The sequence below is a fragment of the Platichthys flesus genome, unplaced genomic scaffold (genome assembly GCF_949316205.1).
Source record: "Platichthys flesus unplaced genomic scaffold, fPlaFle2.1 scaffold_40, whole genome shotgun sequence".
Taxonomy (NCBI): Eukaryota; Metazoa; Chordata; class Actinopteri; order Pleuronectiformes; family Pleuronectidae; genus Platichthys; species Platichthys flesus.
In genome coordinates, this window is record NW_026910047.1 from 16,201 (window position 1) to 38,951 (window position 22,751).

A 22,751-nucleotide genomic window follows, 5' to 3' on the forward strand; every position below is an offset into this window, starting at 1 on the left:
AAATCGATAACAACTATATACGGAGGGACAGCTTCCCTCACGTGTAACCCCAAAAACAGCGACCCCTGTTTGATGTCCTGGGGCAGTCTTGAACTTGGATCCCCCACGCCAAAGTCCTGAGCCCATCCCTGTAAACTTCTGTTTAGGTGCCCCGGGGCGGTCCTTGAACCCGGATCCCCCACGCCAAAGTCCTGGGTCCATCCCCGTTGCCACAGTGATTGTAGAAAATAGACAATCAGTTCAAATCTTGTGAGCTTCAATCCGGCTGGAAGGTAACCTAGTATAGAATAACATACGAAAAACACAACAAAATCCCCCCCACATCTGGTTAAACAGCCTATACAACAAAGATATTTTCACGTTGTAGAAGGAACAATGATTTCCTTCATGGGGAATTCCATAAGTTTCATTCCCCCTGGGGATTCGAACCCAGGTCCTCCACGTCAAGAACCTAGACCTTAACCCTGAGGCCATAGTTATTGTTAAACAGCACACACCAGATAAAATTACCTGGATATTTTCTAGCCACCGCCCCCCAAAGCAACCAATCAGATGGGACCCTAATTTTCCCTCCAAAATTCAAACAGGATCTGCCCTTCTAGCCCAATCACAAACGACCAATTTGCAAATACAACCAACTGATAGGTGGTTTGAGCCTTGGAGGAGGGACACACTTTCCCTCCTTCAACACTTTTAAACCACCAGAGCTACCAGTCTGAACAGCCTCCTCTGAAGAAGCAACAACCACTGCGAAACGTCAGGGATTTTAACCACTCTACGGTACGTAACCTTAGACTCTTTTTATCTTTTATCTTTTATCTCTTGTTTTAAAGCAGCTCTTTGCTTTTTAACTATTGAGATTACTTGTTTTTAATTATTTAAAAGTTAGAATTTTTGATCATCCTGGGGGGCTTCTGCCCGAGGCCTTGTCTTCCTCCAAAAAAACACAGTTTTATATCGCAAAAAGGACCTCCTCTCCTCCTTTTTTGCTTTTGAGATGGAGATTACTTGTTCCTCTCAAAAACTTTTTTGAGATCTCCTCCCCCTTTTTTAAGAAACTGTGACAGGGGACTATATCTGGACCCATGCTTTTTGGTGCATTTTTTCTGTGGGTCAAACACTTTTAATAACATTCTGGAGACCTCCCGGACAAACTCTATCTCGCACTGGGACGAGCACACCGGAGCTCCTCTTTTTTGTATCAGTGTCCCCACCAGGCACCAGGGCACCAGAGGCCAAAGACCATCTCGCTGGAGCACAGCTGGTAAAACCTCACCGAACAATCCAGCACCCCAGCTCGGCAAAGGACGGCCAGGAGCAGATCAACCAGACCACTGTTGGACCTCCATGAGACCTTCACCGACGCTGCCAGGGTAAGAACCCCCACCAGTGATTATCAAAATATGTTTTTTAACAGAGCTAAGACCGTAGCGTCGAGTGGCCAAGGGCTCAGACCACAGCTCATGCATACAACACTACCACCACTGATGTCAATTAACACGCATTCAACACCACAAAACAAATACAACATTACACCCAGGACCACATACACAGACACAACACCCAACCACATACTCAATCATGCACCTGACCCGGAAACTCGAGCCGCAGCCAAAAAACTATTCCGTTTAATTCAGGCCATACACCATAAACATACAACCGATCACTCACTTGCAACTAACACCTTTCCACCAGGAATGATGAGGCAGGTCAACAGACTATCAGAATTCATCAAACCAGCCACACCCTCTGACACCACACGACACAAAATACAAAACAATACAACACACTGGATGAAAACAAACATGACTATATTACAAGAACACTACGCCAACACCATACATACTCTCAGCCAGACAACACATAACACTACAGCACTACAGATAGCCATTGGTTGGGCTAGAAGGAGATACGGGCAACGCTTCAGGCCAGACACAATTACAGCCACCGAACATGCATTGAACAGACACACACAACACCGCAACATGATTAACAAACAAAAACCTCTTTCCACACACAAGAGCAGGTTGGGGAGTTCCCTCTCCACCATCCCGGAATTATCCGACGAGGACGAATTTCCACCACTGCCAGCCTCCAGTAAGTTCCCACTGACATCCCAGCCACACAGGACTCGACAATATCGTACACCCCTCCTCCCCACCCCTACCCAACCCCGGACAGTACCTGCCATGGACACTCAACAACCACAATCTTCTCGACGTACTCAATATGGCCCACACCCGACTTTCAGACACAAGACTTTCCCCCTCCCCCAAACCAGGACCCCATTACACCAACACACATTATTTGATCCGCCTATGCCAAGACCACAAAATAACACACCACTGGACTTACTACCCCCCCAGCCCATATTCAAGAAGAGCCCTCTACAGCCACAGAGGGCTCACCCACAACAGACTTCCCCCAGTCACACCAAGGAGCCTAGACAAGCCCTTGCAGACTCAAACATCTCCACCCCCTCTCTATTAAGGGTCAAAAAGGTCTCCTGGGGACCCAAACCGGTCCCCCAGGAGACAGGAATGATAACAGCCGACCCCCAACTCTCCCCTGTTCTACAAAAATTGACCAGATCAAACACCTCAGCCACACTACCATCCCTAAACATCCCAGACTTACAAACCACCAGCGTGGAACCAAGACCTAACAGACAGACGCAGAAGACAGAGGCCCAGATCCACCGGTTACCAGACACTCACAACGCAGTATCACCAGTATCACCTATCATTCAGAACAACTCTGATGCATGTTCTTTGATTCATGACACCATTTCCTCTCCCCCTTCCTCTCCCCTAGGTGTTGCCGGTGCCCGGACTGGCACAATGGGAGAACCAGGAGCCCTGGTCGTATTAACAGGAGGATCACTAAACATGATGAGCGGCTTAATAAAGGCTAATGTAGCCAACCACACCGTATCTGAGACCTCCTCTCAACAACTTCGCCCAGGAACTCCACCTCCCGGTTGTGCCACTCCGGACTCCGGCACACCTTCACCCCCCGACGACAGCCCCTCAGGACCCTGTTCCGCCTCCTCTCCATTCAGTCCTCTGCAGTCCAACTCCACCGCAGCAGGTAAATTCAAACCCACATATCACATTTCTAGACCCAACAGGAAAATCCAGGACTGGTTTATCAAAGTCCGCAAACCAGTCCTGGTACTGGGGGATTCTAACATAAACCGAATCCCCCCTTACAACCACCCCACAATACAGCTAGACAGTTACCCGGGGGCCAATATGTACCACTTTCTCAAACTTTGTGAGAAAGCCATTCCCAGCCAAGAAGTGAAAATTCTAATCCTCTCAGTCGGTATCAATAATAAAGATCAGGACCCCAGGCAGACCTCTTGCAAACAATTAAAATCATTATACAAACAGGCCCAACTTGCCTTCCCCATTGCCGACATTTACTTTCCCATTATTAATTTTTCCGCTAATCTCACTATTAAACAACAGCACAACCTTAAATACATTAACAATACTATAGCCACTTACTTCCCATTTTTAGCTGAAATCCCCCACGACACTTTTTTTACAGAAAAGGACAATATACACTGGAAACCTGCTACTGCTACACACATTTTTGAATACTGGCTACAACAATTAAATTTACAAATACATCCAAACCCAAGCCGGGCTTAAACACAGTCCCACCCAACACAGACCCTAACACAACGCCTCTAACTGACCCCGCACCTGACTTGGGGTGGAGCTCTACATCAAACATTCTCAACCTATCCACACTATTCACCCCAACCATAGAACAAATCCAGTTATTGGAAAGGGGTCTTTCATTCATTCCACGCCCAACACACTTTGACTGGGAGGAACTTCATAGGGACCTGCATCAGTACAATAGACGCCTAAAAATCATCAGCCACTTTTTCGACAAACCTCAACACATACAGATACCCTTCACCAACAAATCCAGCTGGGAACCTACCATAGAACAATCACACAAAAATACCATAACCCTGTTGCAAAAGAACAAACAGGCCCTGCGTTATTACCGGCCCGCTGGGGACGTTGCGGACAACCTTTCGGGGCCGGAACGCAGGGCCTTAGATCAACTCATCAAAAATCCCAATATAATAATAAAACCGGCAGATAAAGGATCAAAGATAGTTATAATGGACAGACAACAATATTTACTGGAGGCAAACAGATTATTATCAAACACCACACACTACAAACTCATTCAATCGGATTTACAAAACCAAACTCAACCACTTCTCCGTAATATTATTCAAAACTTATATGACAAAAAAATCATCACCCATAAGCAAAAACATTACCTATTTGGCCCCGATCACCCCCGCCCTAGACTCTTCTATCTACTCCCCAAAATACACAAAGAACCACAAACCTGGACCATACCCTATGAAGTTCCCCCCGGTAGACCAATAGTTTCCGATTGCAACAGCACTTCTTATCACATTTCTGAATATATAGAACATTTTCTTGGACCCCTTTCCAACAAACATCCGGCATACATTAAAGACACGTATCATTTCTTAGATCTCATCCGACCCATGGTTGTTCCAAATCACTCATTTTTATTTACAATAGACATAGACAGTTTATACACCAATATTAATACCAACCTAGGAATCAAAGCAATAACATCCATCTTTAATAGTTATCCTGACACCAATAGACCGGACAAACAAATCATTGAGCTTCTTAACATCTGCCTCAATAACAACGATTTTACTTTCAATAACAAACATTATCTCCAAATTCATGGAACAGCCATGGGCCAAAGGTATGCTCCATCGTACGCAAACATCTATATGAGCGAGTGGGAACGAGAGGCATTGGCCAAATGCACCCTTCAACCACTTCTCTACCTCCGATTTTTAGACGACATATTTGGAATCTGGCATCATGACATCACTTTATTTTCCGACTTCATTAACACACTCAATAACCATCACCCATCTATCAAAGTAAAATATATCATAGACCCGGCTCAAGTTAATTTTCTGGATACAACGGTTTTTTTTGAACATCCCCCTAATTCGGCTTTCACCAAATTACTCACCAAAGTATATTTCAAAACTACGGACACACATGCACTCCTCCATAAAAAAAGCTATCACCCGAAGCACACGTTTAAAGGCATAATAAAATCACAAATCATCCGTTTTTATAGATTATCTTCTACATCCATAGACCTACATATATCCATTTCACTCCTTTTCTCCGCACTCAGACACAGGGGCTATTCAAAACGGTTCCTCCGCCACATCAAAAATAGCACTTTGGCCTCTCTCGCTCTCACTCGCTCCAACAACCCAGACGCTCCACCCCAGTCTCCGGTCTCGGAGGGACCCCCAACCACAGGGCCCCCAACAATAAAATCCACCTATCTCCCTAGTTTAAACCCTAACCATACTAACCCTACTAACTCTAACCTAGGCCCCAATCCTAATCCTAACCCAACCCAGAACCCTAACCCTAACCCTAACCTAGGCCCCAATCCTAACCCTAACCCTAACCCTAACCCTATTAACCCTACTAACCCTAACCCTAACCCTAACTCAACCCAGAACCTAAACCCTAATCCTAACCCTAACCCTAACCTAGGCCCTAACCCTAACCCTAACCCCAACCCTCTCTCCGAGACCACAACCAATCATCCTCCCAATAACCCTGAAATCAAACCCATATTAATTCCATTCATATCTACATTCTCTCATCAAACAACCAGACTCCATAACCTCATTAAACAAAACTTCTCCCATACCAAAACAATACATCCGGCCTTCCATAACCACCAGACAATTTCCGCATATAGAAAAAATCAAAGTCTCCATAGCCTTCTTATCAAATCCAAATATACAGACAATAGACCCCCCATTCAAATACAATATAATACACATTACAAAAATAGAAAATTCATATCCAACCCCCACAGCACAACAGCATTTCCGACACTCGGCACATTCTCCCTTAATACTAGTAACATAATATACATTATCACATGCACCACCTGCCATAAACATTATATAGGAGAGACTAAACATTCAATACTTACACGCCTCAAGCAACATATGTATAACATTGGGGAAGGCAAATTAACCACCCACCTGGTAAAACATTTCCAGCAACACCCCACCAATAAACTAATAATCTCAGGTTTGGAGAGCAACGACCAATGGACTGTTGGGCAGAGAAAGAGGGCAGAAAAATTATGGATCCATAAAATGAACACCATTGTGCCTACGGGCCTGAATGATGACACCATCCAGTTGCGACAGGCCCGTAGAGTATCCTGACCTGCCCCTTTCTCTGCCCCATGGTCCTGACTGTTGTGCTCTGCCTGGGGATTGAACCCTGGTCCCCGGGATGGTGGAGCTGTACTCTACCAACCTGACTATCACCACACTATCAAATTTCCAACCGGTTTGAACGAAATAGGTCAGTAGGCCAGTGCCACAAAAATCAAACCCCTGAATCCTAAACCTAACCCTAACCCTAACCCTAACCCTAACCCTAACCCTAACCCTAACCCTAACCCTAACCCTAACCAAAGTCAAACCCAACCACTCCTCCGTAGTATTATACAAACTTTATATGACAATAAAACCATTAACCACAAGCAAAAAATCTACCTGTTTGGCCCCGACCAACCCCGCCCCCGCCAGTTCTATCTATTACCCAAAATCCACAAGGAACCCCCATCATGGACCGTACCCTATGAGGTTCCTCCCGGCAGACCAATAGTCTCAGATTGCAATAGTACATCATACCATATCTCAGAATACATCGAACATTTCCTTGGACCCCTTTCCAATAAACACCCAAGTTACATCAAGGACACTTATCATTTTATAGATACCATCCGGCCCATGGTTGTTCCAAATCAGTCATACTTATTTACAATCGACATAGACAGTCTATACACAAATATCAATACACAAATCGGTATCAAGGCTATAATATCCAACTTCAATAACAACCCCGACAACAATAGACCGGACAAAGAAATTATTCAACTCCTTACCATCTGCCTCAACAATAACGACTTTTCATTCAATAACAAACAATTCCTTCAAATCCACGGAACGGCCATGGGTCAGCGATACGCCCCGTCATATGCAAACATTTACCTGAGCGAGTGGGAGCGAGAGGCATTGGCCAAGTGCACCCACAAACCCCTCACCTACCTCAGATTTTTAGATGACATTTTTGGAATATGGCAACATGACATTTCTTTATTTTCTGATTTCATTGACACATTGAATAGCCACCATCAGTCTATTAAAGTTAAGTACATCATAGATCCACTACAAGTTAATTTTTTAGATACAACTGTTTTTTTTGACCGGTCAAAAAACTTGTCATACTCACAACTACTTACCAAAGTTTACTTTAAAACAACAGACACACACGCCCTTCTCCATAAAACTAGCTATCATCCGAAACACACATTTAAAGGCATTATTAAATCTCAAATCATCCGTTTTCACAGAATATCATCCCGTGTAATAGACCTGCATTCTTCCATCTCCATTCTATTTTGTAGTCTCAGGTCTAGGGGCTACTCCAAACGCTTCCTCCGCCATATCAAGACCAGCACTTTGGCGTCTCTCGCTCCCACTCGCTCCATTCCCCGGATTGCTCCACCCCGTGTCCCGGTACCATTCATATCTACCTTCTCACATAGAATCAAAGGTTTACATAACATCATCAAACAGAACTTCATTCATACTCAAACCCTACAGCCGGCTTTCCAAAATCACGTCATCATATCAGCTTACAGGAAAAACAAAAACCTCCACAGTTTACTAATAAGGTCAAAATACTCTGATAACAAACCACCAACACAAACACAATACCACACACACTATAAAAACAGAAAATTTATTTCAAACCCTCACAGCAATACAGCATTCCCCACATTAGGTACATTTACACTCCACACCACCAACGTCATTTACATCATTACATGCACCACCTGCAATAAACATTATATCGGGGAAACAAAACACTCCATACTCACCCGATTAAAACAACACATATATAACATTGGGGAAGGCAAGTTAACCACCCCCCTCATTAACCATTTTCAGCTCCACTCCGTCAATAATCTTATAATCTCTGGTCTAGAATCAGAAGACCATTGGACCATTGGGCAGAGAAAGAGGACAGAAAAATTATGGATTTTTAAATTAGGTACAATCACGCCAACAGGCCTCAATGACAATTAAGTACACTCATAGGACACCCACCCGACAATCAGTTTAAATTTCCCTCTCATGTAGTCTTCCTTATCATCTCCCCCGTGTTTTCCCCTTTCCCCCTCCCCCCTTTTGTTTTTTTTCCCTCTACAACCAGCCGTGCTGCCTGGGTCCACTCAGGCCCCCCAAGGCACCACTTTAACACACATGCCTCGGGGGGAATCGAACTAGGATTCTCTGGGCCAGGGGCGTCATCTCTGCCACTACACCATTATTCATTTTACAATTTTGTTTCCATAAATCCCCATTTTTCATTAGTCTATGTTACTCCAGTATTAAAATACCACCTTCATAGATAAAATTAATCCCCAACCAGGTTTACTTAGTTTTTTAATTTAATTTTCCTCCATAAAATTTAGACAGAATGACGCCCAACAAATACTCCAACCCAGGCAGCAACCGTATTCATCCTTTCTCTGTCCCATGGTCCTTGCAGACGTGCTCTGCCTGGGGATCATACCCTGGTCCCCCGTTAGAGGGAGCGGAGCTCCTCCAACCGTGCCACCACTTTAAGATCAATAGGCCAGTGCAAATAAACCATACTCATGAACCCTGAACTCTAACCCTAACCCAACCCTAACCCAGCCCGTGCCATTGATCTTGACACACAACCCGCTTTACAACTACTATACATTTTTATTTTTTATACATAAAAAAATATATCGTTTTTTCGAAGAAACGTCTGTTCAGACAAAAATTGACCCTGGTCCTAGCCCCAGGTCTGGGGGGTTTTTGAACCCAGGTCCTCCACATGAGAGACCGAGAGCTATCCTGGTAGGCCAAACACTGTCTTAAAACATCTAGCCAGAATACAGACATTTCTCTCTCTATTTTCCAGCCACCACCCCCTAAGGGAACCAATCGTGTGGGACAACAACTTTCCCTCCAAAATTCAAATATATTGGAGGGAAACCCTACAAAATGGCCGACCCCACCAGCCCTATCACAACAGATCTACCCACACACACAATACTGATTGGTGGTTTGAGCCTTGGGGGAGGGGCACACTTCCTCTCCTCCAACACTTTTTAACCACCCGAGCTGTCAGTCCTAGCACACATCCTCTGAAGAAGCATCGACCAGTGCGAAACGTCAGGATTTAATACTACTCAACGGTACGTCAGCTTTGACTTTTTATCTTTTTTTAAAAACTCTGGTTTTAAAGCAACTTGCTTTTAAAACTATTTGAAAAACTTATTTTTAATCATTTAAGCTAGTATATTTGGATTGTCCCTGGGGGGCTGCTACTTTAGGCCTTCCTTGAGCTTCAAACATTTGCCTCCTTTTTAAACTCTGGTTTTAAAGCAACCTAGCCTTTAACCAGTGGGAGCCTTGTTTTTCCAAATTGAAGCTAGAAAAATGTCTTTCCAAAACATTCTGAAGGTATCGGCCGAGGCCTTCCCCCGATTTTTATAAACAGTAGACTCCCTCTCTCTAAAAACTCTGGTTTTACAGCAACCCTGCTTTGACCAGAGGAGTCTGGTTGTTTCTTGTTTTTTCCAAAAAATTAACAACTAGTAGTCTTGAACATCTTGAGGCAAACATTACTTAGGCCGTCCTCCTGTTATCCAACAGTGGACCCTGACTTTAAACAAAAAGGACTGCCTCTTCCTTTTTTGTATTTGAGATTACATAACTTCTTTTTTTGGGCTCCTGGTCCCGGCTGGGGCAAGGACCCACATCAGAGACCTAATAATTTTTTAATATATATTTTTTTATATACTTTTTTATTTTTTATTTTTCATTTTTTCCTTCCAAACCCCCCCCCCCCCCCCCCCCCCTTTTTTTTTTTTTTTTGGACTAAGTTTAAAAATAACCATCTGGAGACCTCCCTCTCGTCCTTCTCTGTACTGAGACTTTTTTTCGGAGTTCCCTTCTTTTGTTAGGTTACCCACCTGGCTACAGGACATCAACAACACCTGGACCACTGCCCGTAACGCCGCCCCAGCTACAACTACGGGTGCCCAGGACCAAACAGTCAGCAGTAAACTACGGGACCTAAGGGACTTCCACCTACACCACCAGGGAGACCCACGTGGCAACAGGACACCTTAGACGCTTGAACCTCGCCCTACTGGACCACGGCCCAAACAACATCCCAGCTCCAGCTGGGTGAAGCCCAGGCTTAAGCCATCAAACCATCTACGGGACCAAGGAGACCTCCACCTACTAAACACCAGGGTAAGAGCCCCCTCCAGTGATTTTCCAAAATGTTTTTTAACAGAGTGAAGCCCGTACCTTCGAGTAGTCTAGGACATAGGCCACAGCTCACACATACACACACAAACACATCCCCACAACCCCTGATGTCTGTAGGCACGCACTCAGCATCATTATGCAAACATGGCAATCCACACAGGATAACAGCCATGGACACAGCACCCACATACACATTACATCAGGCACCAGACCCGGCAACCCGAACGGCGTCAAAACAAATTTTCCGCCTAATACAAGCAGTACACCATAAACAAGTAACAGATTATGCAATCACTAGCAACACTTTCCCACCCGGGATGATGCGTCAAGTAAACAGACTAACTGACTTCATCAAACCGGCCACACCATCAGACACCACACGTCATAAGGTGAAGAACAACACAGACAATTGGATGAGAGCAAACATGGTTATATTACAGGAACATTACACAAATACAATACACACCCTCGGCCATACACCACACAACCCCATAGCTCTTCAAATAGCTTCTGGTTGGGCTAGAAAACGATATGGCCAGAGACTCCGGCCGGATACCATAACAACAACAGAAGGTATTCTGAACAGGCATAGACAACACAACAACAGCAATAACAATAACAAACCTTTTATCAAAACCAAGACCAGGTTGGAGGGCTCCCTCTCCACCATCCCGGAACTATTGGATGAAGTAGAGTTTCCACCACTACCAGTCAGCAGTAAGTTACCCCCTACATTTCAACCCCATTTAATTCCACAGGCCCGGACACCACTTCTCCCCACCCCCACCCAGTGCCAGACAACACTGGATGGGCTACAACCTCAACCCCAGCGACTCAGACAGGACCGCCCATATCAGACCAACAGACAGAAGACATTCTTGTTACCCCAAACCAGGCCCCCCCTAAAACCGACACCACCTGACCAACCCATACCCAAACCACGACTAAGATTATTGAATGGTTTACCGACCCACCCAACCTACATGACTTCCAGACTAACCCCTCTAGACCAAAACAACTCCATCCCTCCCACAGTGAGGGCTAAGAAAATAGTCTCCTGGGGACCCGAACCGGCCTCCCAGGAGGCAGGAGGGAGCATAAAGCTAAACCCCAGACTCTCCCCCATCTTACCGACAGTGACTAGACGGGACTCCATAGCGACACGACTACCTCCTAGCTCCAGTACCTCCGACACGCCGACTACCGTTACAAAACGGTCACAACAAGTACAAGCCCAAATTCATCAATTACCGGACACACAAAACAATACCCTAGAATTTCAATCCATATCATTAAACACACAGAATTACTCAAATACCTCCACAATTAACCATGACACTATTTCCTCTTCCCCTTCCACACCCACAGGTGTTGCTGATCCCCGAATTGGCACAATGGAACAGCGAGGAGCCCCGGTAACCACAACGGGAGGGTCACCAAACATGATGAGCGGGCAATTAAAGGCTAACAATGCCATTGAAACCACATCTGAGACCTCCCTACCACTCCTCCTCGGAAGTCCATCTCCCACTGGTGCCATTCGGGGATCCAGCACACCTCCACTCCCCGACGATAGCCCCGCAGGACCCTCCTCCACTTCCTCCCCATTCAGCTTACCACTACACATCTCGACACCAGGTAATTACCACCCTACATCACACATTGCTCGACACACCCGGAAACTCCAGGACTGGTCTTTCAAATGCCACAGACCAGTCCTGGTTTTAGGGGATTCAAATATCAATCGAATCCCCCCCCACAACAACCCAGACTTACAATTAGACAGCTACCCGGGGGCTAACATGTACCACTTTTTAAAGATATGTGAAAAAACGGTACCCAACCCCAACACAAAAATAGTGGTCCTCTCCATTGGGATCAATAATAAGGACCAGGACCCCAGGCAGACTTCCTGCAAACAGTTAAAATCTCTATACAAACAGGCCCAACTTGCCTTCCCTAATGCCGACATCTACTTCCCTATCATAAACTTCTCAGACAACCTCAGCGTTAAACAACAGTACAATTTAAAATACATCAACAACACAATAGCCACATACTTCCCATTTTTAGCAGAGATCCCTCACGACACATTTTTAACAGAAAAGGACAACATCCATTGGAAGCCGGCTACCGCGCAACTCATTTTCGATTACTGGCTCAAACAGTTAAATTTATAGTAAGACCCAAACCCAAACCGGGCACAAACGCCACCCCTAACCCTAACCCTAACCCTAAACCTTCTAATCCCAACCCTAACCCTAACCCTAACCCTAACCCTAACCTTAACCCCAACCCCAACCCTAATCCTAACCCTAACCCTAACCCTCCAAACCTTATGCCCCATACTGACCCTGCAGTCGACTTGGGGTGGAGCTCTACAGCAAACATACTTAACTTATCCACACTATTTACTCCAACTTCAGATCAGATCCGGTTATTGGAAAGGGGTCTTTCATTCATCCCACGCCCATTACAGTTTGACTGGGAGGAATTTCATAGGGATTTACACCAATACAACAGAAGATTAAAGATCATCAGTTATTTCTATAATAAACCGGACCACATTCAGACACCCTTCACTCACAGGTCTAATTGGGAACCCACCACGGCTCAATCACACACAGCCACAATAAACCTGGTGCAAAAGAACAAACAGGCCCTGCGTTATTACCGGCCCCCAGGGGACGTTGTTGACAACCTCTCGGGGCCTGAACGCAGGGCCTTAGAAGAACTTACCCAAAATCCTAATATTATCATTAAACCCGCGGACAAAGGTTCAAAAATAGTCATTATGGATAGACAGCAGTATTTACTGGAGGCAAACAGACAACTCTCAAACACCACACATTATAAACCCATTCCGTCAGACCTACAAAGTCAAACCCAACCACTCCTCCGTAGTATTATACAAACTTTATATGACAATAAAACCATTAACCACAAGCAAAAAATCTACCTGTTTGGCCCCGACCAACCCCGCCCCCGCCAGTTCTATCTATTACCTAAAATCCACAAGGAACCCCCATCATGGACCGTACCCTATGAGGTTCCTCCCGGCAGACCAATAGTCTCAGATTGCAATAGTACATCATACCATATCTCAGAATACATCGAACATTTCCTTGGACCCCTTTCCAATAAACACCCAAGTTACATCAAGGACACTTATCATTTTATAGATACCATCCGGCCCATGGTTGTTCCAAATCAGTCATACTTATTTACAATCGACATAGACAGTCTATACACAAATATCAATACACAAATCGGTATCAAGGCTATAATATCCAACTTCAATAACAACCCCGACAACAATAGACCGGACAAAGAAATTATTCAACTCCTTACCATCTGCCTCAACAATAACGACTTTTCATTCAATAACAAACAATTCCTTCAAATCCACGGAACGGCCATGGGTCAGCGATACGCCCCGTCATATGCAAACATTTACCTGAGCGAGTGGGAGCGAGAGGCATTGGCCAAGTGCACCCACAAACCCCTCACCTACCTCAGATTTTTAGATGACATTTTTGGAATATGGCAACATGACATTTCTTTATTTTCTGATTTCATTGACACATTGAATAGCCACCATCAGTCTATTAAAGTTAAGTACATCATAGATCCACTACAAGTTAATTTTTTAGATACAACTGTTTTTTTTGACCGGTCAAAAAACTTGTCATACTCACAACTACTTACCAAAGTTTACTTTAAAACAACAGACACACACGCCCTTCTCCATAAAACTAGCTATCATCCGAAACACACATTTAAAGGCATTATTAAATCTCAAATCATCCGTTTTCACAGAATATCATCCCGTGTAATAGACCTGCATTCTTCCATCTCCATTCTATTTTGTAGTCTCAGGTCTAGGGGCTACTCCAAACGCTTCCTCCGCCATATCAAGACCAGCACTTTGGCGTCTCTCGCTCCCACTCGCTCCATTCCCCGGATTGCTCCACCCCGTGTCCCGGTACCATTCATATCTACCTTCTCACATAGAATCAAAGGTTTACATAACATCATCAAACAGAACTTCATTCATACTCAAACCCTACAGCCGGCTTTCCAAAATCACGTCATCATATCAGCTTACAGGAAAAACAAAAACCTCCACAGTTTACTAATAAGGTCAAAATACTCTGATAACAAACCACCAACACAAACACAATACCACACACACTATAAAAACAGAAAATTTATTTCAAACCCTCACAGCAATACAGCATTCCCCACATTAGGTACATTTACACTCCACACCACCAACGTCATTTACATCATTACATGCACCACCTGCAATAAACATTATATCGGGGAAACAAAACACTCCATACTCACCCGATTAAAACAACACATATATAACATTGGGGAAGGCAAGTTAACCACCCCCCTCATTAACCATTTTCAGCTCCACTCCGTCAATAATCTTATAATCTCTGGTCTAGAATCAGAAGACCATTGGACCATTGGGCAGAGAAAGAGGACAGAAAAATTATGGATTTTTAAATTAGGTACAATCACGCCAACAGGCCTCAATGACAATTAAGTACACTCATAGGACACCCACCCGACAATCAGTTTAAATTTCCCTCTCATGTAGTCTTCCTTATCATCTCCCCCGTGTTTTCCCCTTTCCCCCTCCCCCCTTTTGTTTTTTTTCCCTCTACAACCAGCCGTGCTGCCTGGGTCCACTCAGGCCCCCCAAGGCACCACTTTAACACACATGCCTCGGGGGGAATCGAACTAGGATTCTCTGGGCCAGGGGCGTCATCTCTGCCACTACACCATTATTCATTTTACAATTTTGTTTCCATAAATCCCCATTTTTCATTAGTCTATGTTACTCCAGTATTAAAATACCACCTTCATAGATAAAATTAATCCCCAACCAGGTTTACTTAGTTTTTTAATTTAATTTTCCTCCATAAAATTTAGACAGAATGACGCCCAACAAATACTCCAACCCAGGCAGCAACCGTATTCATCCTTTCTCTGTCCCATGGTCCTTGCAGACGTGCTCTGCCTGGGGATCATACCCTGGTCCCCCGTTAGAGGGAGCGGAGCTCCTCCAACCGTGCCACCACTTTAAGATCAATAGGCCAGTGCAAATAAACCATACTCATGAACCCTGAACTCTAACCCTAACCCAACCCTAACCCTAACCCTAACCCTAACCCTAACCCTAACCCTAACCCTAACCCTAACCCTAACCCTAACCCTTAAACGTTGCCCAGTCTTCTATGGGGTATAGCCTCAACCATACAACGATACATTTCTGCACTACACACGCTCAATCAGAATCTTTTCTCCAAAAAAAACCAAACAAATTGGACTCCTTCAAATTGTCATTTCCCTCCAAATTTCCATCCCCTGGTCCAACTTAGGGACCAGGCCGTGGATGCAACGGGACCTAAGAGCTCCTCTCACCATCTCCGGATCCACCAAGAAAAACTTACCATATGTTTCTGATTAGAACAAACATTAAGACGAAGTAAAATCCTTTCTTAGAAAAAGGTTAAAGAATTGTTCACCAAGCTAAAATAATTTAATTTTCCTAAAAACCTAATCTTGACCTTTTGAATTGAACTAATTGAACTCTACACCTAACCCTACCAAGTTACTTCTACTTAAAACTTAACCAGGTAACCCTATACTTAGAACTTAATCCTAACCCTTACCATTGAACCCTATACCTAAACCTAACCCTAACCATTCAACCCTAACCCTAAACCTAACCACTTAACCCTAGCCCTAATCCTAACCCAGTAGTTTTCCTAAAAACCTAACCCTAAACTAATTAAGCTCTACGCCTAACCCTAACCAGATACTTTTACCTAAGCTTGAGTAATTTAATTCTACTTATCTGGATTTAATCCTTACCCTAACCATTCAACCCTACACCTAAACCTAACCACTTAACCCCAGCCCTGAACCTAACCTAATACCTGAAAACCTAACCCTATGCCTAGACATGACCCTAAAATCCTAACCCTAACCACTCAACCCTACGCCTAAACCTAACCACTTAACCCTAGCCCTAAACCTAACCCTAAAAACGAACCGTTCAACCTTAGGCCTATACATGACCTTAATCCTAACCCTAACCGTTCAATCCTACGCCTAAAAAACCTAACCCCTTAACCCTAAACCTAACCCTTAAACTAACCATTTAAACCCTAAACCATCAACCTCTGGACCTAAAGAAACTAACCCTAAAAAAACATCAGTTAGAAGCCCTAACCCGAAATCGGTTGATCCCTAAAAACGAAACTAATAATCCTTTCTAAAATTACCTTAGACTTACTATAAACTTAGTGGGACACACCCTGGGGTTTGATCAACCTCAGCGGGGCCATCCTTGGGAGAGGGTGTCTGGTGGTAATGGCCGAAACACCCAATGACCCTGAGGTGCACTACTGATGATGTGTCACCTTTTATATAGATTTAGAAAAACAGAAAATAACCAAAAATAGTCCAAATTGATTTTTACAAAACAATACAAAAAAAAGAAAAACATTAAATCAAAACAAATCCTTAAAACTTCAATGCAGGACAAGAACAAAAAAGAAAACCAAAGCCTACCAAATAAAAAATTACTTTTGTTAAAAAAAACAAATTAACCTAACTTACAAAAAACGAATAAAATAGGGATTAAATTAAAACTACAGTTTAAAACCAAATTCGACAAAGGGGATATGTGAGACTGGAGAGTATTGACAACGTGCGTCGGCCAGTGCATTGCCTTTGGCTCCCCAGACCAAACTGCCCAGTCGTCGGACGAAGCGGGGGGGGTCATCGAGATAGATCTTCTAAACCTAACCCAGCCCGTGCCATCGGAAGAGCTTGCTCTCTTTGAAAACCGATTCACATATCCCTACCAAAACAATAGCCCCAAAAAAAACCATTACCAAACCATCTCAAAACCCAAAATATACAATAAAACAAAAAAACGTCCTTTACAAATCAAAATTAAGAAAAATCCTTCCTCAAATAAAAATTTTTTTAGCAACATTAAAAAAGAAAAAAGAAAAAACAACTTGCCTACCCTCACCACAACTATTCTCCTTTTTGTTCTATATATTCCGACAGGAAAGAGACATGTCGAACCCTAAGGACTTCAAACTCCTGATCAAAACCTTCGCTCGCTTTATAAAAGCCCACCACCACTTGGAACATGTTAATTCCTCACCAGACTCAACCACCCCACAAAGGCTGCTAAGACTGCAGACTGAACTAATAAATGGGGTCTGCCCACCTGGTCCCAACGAAACATCAAACTTCAAAAAGTACTATAACGCAAAAAACTGGACCTATACCACACTACAAATACTGGAGGACCATGTCAAAACCCTAATCACAAACTGCCAGAACGAAATCCTACTCTTGCCCAAAGCAGATTGGGAAAGAGCGCTAAACGTGGCCCTAAGATGGGTGAATAAAGACATAAACCGACTCAAAACAACCACCTTAGAAAGAGCGAAAGACGCTATAAAAAACCTATGCAAAACAGACATAGCACAGGAAGAAATCGCTGACGAACAAAAACCCTTAATCCTAAGACCTACAACCAACATATTAATAATCGACCTGACCGGAGATGATGAGGAAGACACAGCCGAGCCACTCCAACAAAATGAGACAAACCAGGACGATACGGACAACCAAGAACCAGCAAGAAAGAAACAAAAACATAACCCGGAAGAAAACCCGTCATCATCAAACCCAAACCCACCAATACCAACAACTATCCAAACCGACCAAACCAACAAACCGCTATATCACAAGCATGAACATAATGGCAGCAAACTACTTAACTGGAACCTAACACCAAGCCGACCGATCGTCATCATGGGAGACTCCAACATGGCCAAACTCCCACTCATCAAGGACCCCAGAATCCAGGTAGATTGTTACCCAGGAGCCAATATGAGTCACGCAATAAATATCATCAGACACCAGACACCTCTGACACAGAGTGTGACCAAAGTCATCCTCTCATTCGGCCTCAATAATAGGCAACAAGGGAACCCCACCATCCTCAGAAAGGAGTTAAATGCCATGACTATAGCAGCAACCCTTAAATTCCCTCAGGCGGAAATTTACATCCCTCTCATTAACAACTCAGCGGACCTACCAGGAAAGATTATAGGAAACATAAAAACCTTGAATTTTCTTATTAAAGAATCGGGACGCCAAATTCCACGTTTAAATAAGGAACTATTCAGCACAGAACTCGATAAGATACACTGGACACCCGCAACGGGCCAAACAATGTGGCAAGCATGGCAATCTTTTTTAGACTTAGCCAGCCCCAGAGGGACACCAATCAGCTAGACAAGGAAGTTATCAACCTGTCCACCCATTATGTCTTAACACCAGCTCAGAGACAACTTTTGAAGAAAGGCCTTTCTTTCATACCATCGGGGAAAACCACAGACGGTCAAAGAGTCTCTTTACAGGCCAACCTAACGGAATACCACAGGCGACTCAAATTATGCGCCTACTTTGGGCCAACAACAGCCCCCCAAAAAAAGCCTTTTATGCCAAAATCTCAATGGGAACCAACACCAGACAAATTACCACCAGAACTACTAACCTTAATTAAAACGGATCAGGCAATAGTAAAGTCAACGAAACAGGACAAAAACCCAACAAACCTCACGGCGGAAGAAGAACAGGCATTAGAGGAACTGATGAACAAAACAGACATTGTAATTAAACCAGCAGATAAGGGAAGTGCCACAGTTATTATGGACAGAACCAAGTATATTCATGAGGCCCTACGCCAACTCAATGACAACACATACTACAAAACCCTAAAAAAACCAATCTATCCAGAAACGGCTATCGAAATTGCAGAAATCCTTGAGACTCTATACAACAAAAAAGCCCTGAACAGAAAACAGATCTCATATCTAAAAGGTAAAGGTCCTCCGAGACCAAGGTATTTTTACCTCCTCCCCAAAATTCATAAACCACCTGAAACATGGACCATCCCCCACAGCATTCCACCAGGGCGCCCCATCGTGTCGGATTGCGGTAGCGAAAGCTATGGAGTGGCAGAGTATATAGACTCCTTCTTAACCCCAATATCAATTAAACACCAGAGTTACCTGAAGAACACGCAGGATTTTGTAAATCGGGTGCGAGACATAAAAACGCGGGAGCCCTGTATGCTTTTCACAATGGACGTCAGCAGCCTTTATACCAATATCGACACGACCTTAGGCTTGCTATCAATTAAAAAATGGATGAACAAATACCCAGTAGAGGGTCGGCCTGACAAAGAAATTTTACAACTACTCCATCTGAGTTTAACAAAAAACGATTTCCAATTCGATAGACAAACGTACCTCCAAATTAAAGGCACAGCCATGGGTAAAAAATTCGCACCAGCCTATGCCAACATTTATATGGCAGATTGGGAAGAAACTGCCCTCCAAAAATGTGAAAAACGTCCAGCTTATTACTTCAGATACCTCGACGACATCTGGGGCATCTGGACCCACCCGAAACAGGATTTCGAAAAGTTTGTTAAAACCCTAAACAGCCACCACGCCTTTATCAAAGTTATACCAGAGACAAGCGACACACACGTCAATTTTCTGGACACCACAGTCTGTAAAGGCACAGACTTTAAAGAAAATGGCAAACTCGAAACTAAAGTTTACTTCAAACCAACCGACACGCACGCTCTGCTCCACAAACAGAGTTTTCATCCTAAACACGTCTTCCCGGGAATTGTCAAATCTCAACTACTGAGATTTGACAGAATATGCTCCAGACAACAGGACAAAGACGAGGCTAAAACTATTCTTTTCAAGACACTGAAACAAAGAGGTTACTCCAGGTCCCTTCTCCGTAGAATACAAAAAACGGTCCACCAGGATACAGAGATCCTAGGGACTCCAGGGGAAGAGGATAAAAATATCATCCCCTTAATCTCAGTATTTTCCAAATACACCAAACAGGTAAATGACACAATAAAAAATAACTTCAGGGAGTTACTGGCTAACACCACACTGGGGGATAACTTTAGAGTTATCTCAGCCTATAAGAAAAACCCTAACCTCAGGGACCTGCTGGTTAGGGCCAAATTGGGGACACCAATGTCACGCCCACAAAGACAAAGGGCAATAACCACCAAAAACCTGGCAACAGGGGCAGTCTACCAGCTCCCTCAAAATATCCCCATGACGACATCAAACTGCGTCTACATCATACAGTGTAGAAAATGCCCGATGAAATATGTAGGTGAAACACGTAACTCCCTGAGGACCCGCCTGTCTCACCATAAATATAACATTGGACACAACCAAAAAGCGGACACTTACCTGGTCCAGCACTTCCGAAAACACGGATTCGGAAACTTCCATATGAGGGGACTCCAACACAACCCAGACTGGACAACCTACCAAAGAAGAAGGACAGAGAGAGACTGGACCACCAGACTGGGGACAAAGTTCCCCAATGGACTAAATGAGAAATACCTCTTAGCAGGTCAACCTCATTAGAGGTCTTTCTTGAAACAAATGTACACAGGTTCAATTGCTGTTTTTTGAAAAAAAGAAAAAAAACTGAAGTGTTATAATAAAACAAAATGTAAAACCGCTATCTTCTATAAAAATGTGTCTGTATGGTTTTATCAAAACCCACCCCCTGTTTGGAAAACATGTTGCACAAAAACTGTATAAAGTTCTAAATACCAATTAAAAAAAGTTTGTGTTAAAAAAATAAAAAAATGAAAGGGAAAATGATGACACAAGGGGACAGGTTAAAGGCAGAAAACCAAGGAATGGAACCGCCAGGTTCTGTTCATGGCCACAGCCCAAACAAACCCAGTTCTGAATCCCTCCGAAGGAAATATAATCTGAATTCACAATAGAAATGGATCCCTTTTCCTCTCCTCTCTTCTCTCATGAAAATGAGAGAATAGGGGGAGGCAGAGTGTCAGCCCGTGCAGGCGGGGGAGAGCTCTTGCCCGCACAGGCATCTCTCCCTAACTCTGCTTCCCCTAAATGCCCTAACCCAAACAAACCCAGATCGGGGTTCCTCCAGAAAACAAGATATTCTGAAAAAATGTTCACAGTAGAAATAAACCCCTTTTCCTCTCCTCTCTTCTCTCATGAAAATGAGAGAATAGGGGGAGGCAGAGTGTCAGCCCGTACAGGCGGGGGAGAGCTCTTGCCCGCACAGGCGTCTCTCCCTAACTCTGCTTCCCCTAAATGCCCTAACCCAAACAAACCCAGATCGGGGTTCCTCCAGAAAACAAGATATTCTGAAAAAATGTTCACAGTAGAAATAAACCCCTTTTCCTCTCCTCTCTTCTCTCATGAAAATGAGAGAATAGGGGGAGGCAGAGTGTCAGCCCGTACAGGCAGGGGAGAGCTCTTGCCCGCACAGGCGTCTCTCCCTAACTCTGCTTCCCCTAAATGCCCTAACCCAAACAAACCCAGATCGGGGTTCCTCCAGAAAACAAGATATTCTAAAAAAATGTTCACAGTAGAAATAAACCCCTTTTCCTCTCCTCTTTTCTCTCATGAAAATGAGAGTAGAGGGAGGCAGAGTGTCAGCCCGTATAGGAAGGGGAGAGCTCTTGCCCGCACGGGCGTCTCTCCCCGACTCTGCTTCCCTTAAATATTTCTAATTATAATAAAAAAATATTTCTATTTCTTTTTTTAAAAAATTTTGAAAAATAATTTTAGTAGGGGCACCACCCAACATTTATACACATAATTTTTTAGAAATTTTCTATCTTGCAAGAAAAAATATACCCACCTCAACGAAGATGATAGATGGTCTAACCACTCATATCAATCAAAAATATAAATTTTTATTTTTGAAAAATATCAAAAAATAATTTTAACCTAGGTACCCTCTTTTCTTTATATAAATTTTTTTTCATGACTTTTCTATATTTCAGGAAAGCAGGAAACCTTACCCTGACCTCATACAGGAAGTGAGAGGCTCCAACCAGGAAGTAACATAAAGAAATAAGGAGGCGTTCTACTAAAACAACACATTTGCCTGGTCAAAACAGTGTCCCAAAATTCTACAAACAGGAACAGTTACTTAGGAATGAATAAGGAACCTTACAAAGGTCTCATTTATGCTAATAAAAACGGGTTTTAATACTTAAACATTTTTTTGCTAATTTGCATAATCAAACCAGCTGGGGTGGATGGGGGACTCCTCCCACACAGGTGAAAACCGAAACCGCGATTGAAAAAGATCTTCAGGAGAATGACCTCCCTAACCAAAAATCCTCACATCTCAA

At 43.6% G+C, this 22,751-nt stretch overlaps 2 long non-coding RNA genes across 3 annotated transcripts; both read left to right on the forward strand.

The window, feature by feature from the left end:
* Nucleotides 1-1,045: 1,045 nt before the first annotated feature.
* LOC133950596 (uncharacterized) lies at nt 1,046-2,945 on the forward strand. 2 transcript variants are annotated; one of them, XR_009920390.1, is made up of 3 exons: nt 1,046-1,373; nt 2,022-2,097; nt 2,815-2,945. It is a non-coding gene; the product is annotated as an uncharacterized LOC133950596 (long non-coding RNA). The 2 variants fall into 2 exon arrangements; XR_009920391.1 differs by having other exon boundaries at nt 2,027-2,097.
* Nucleotides 2,946-10,125: 7,180 nt separating this feature from the next.
* On the forward strand, nt 10,126-12,094 carry LOC133950597 (uncharacterized). Its single transcript, XR_009920392.1, has 3 exons — nt 10,126-10,444; nt 11,104-11,179; nt 11,831-12,094. It is a non-coding gene; the product is annotated as an uncharacterized LOC133950597 (long non-coding RNA).
* Nucleotides 12,095-22,751: the final 10,657 nt, after the last annotated feature.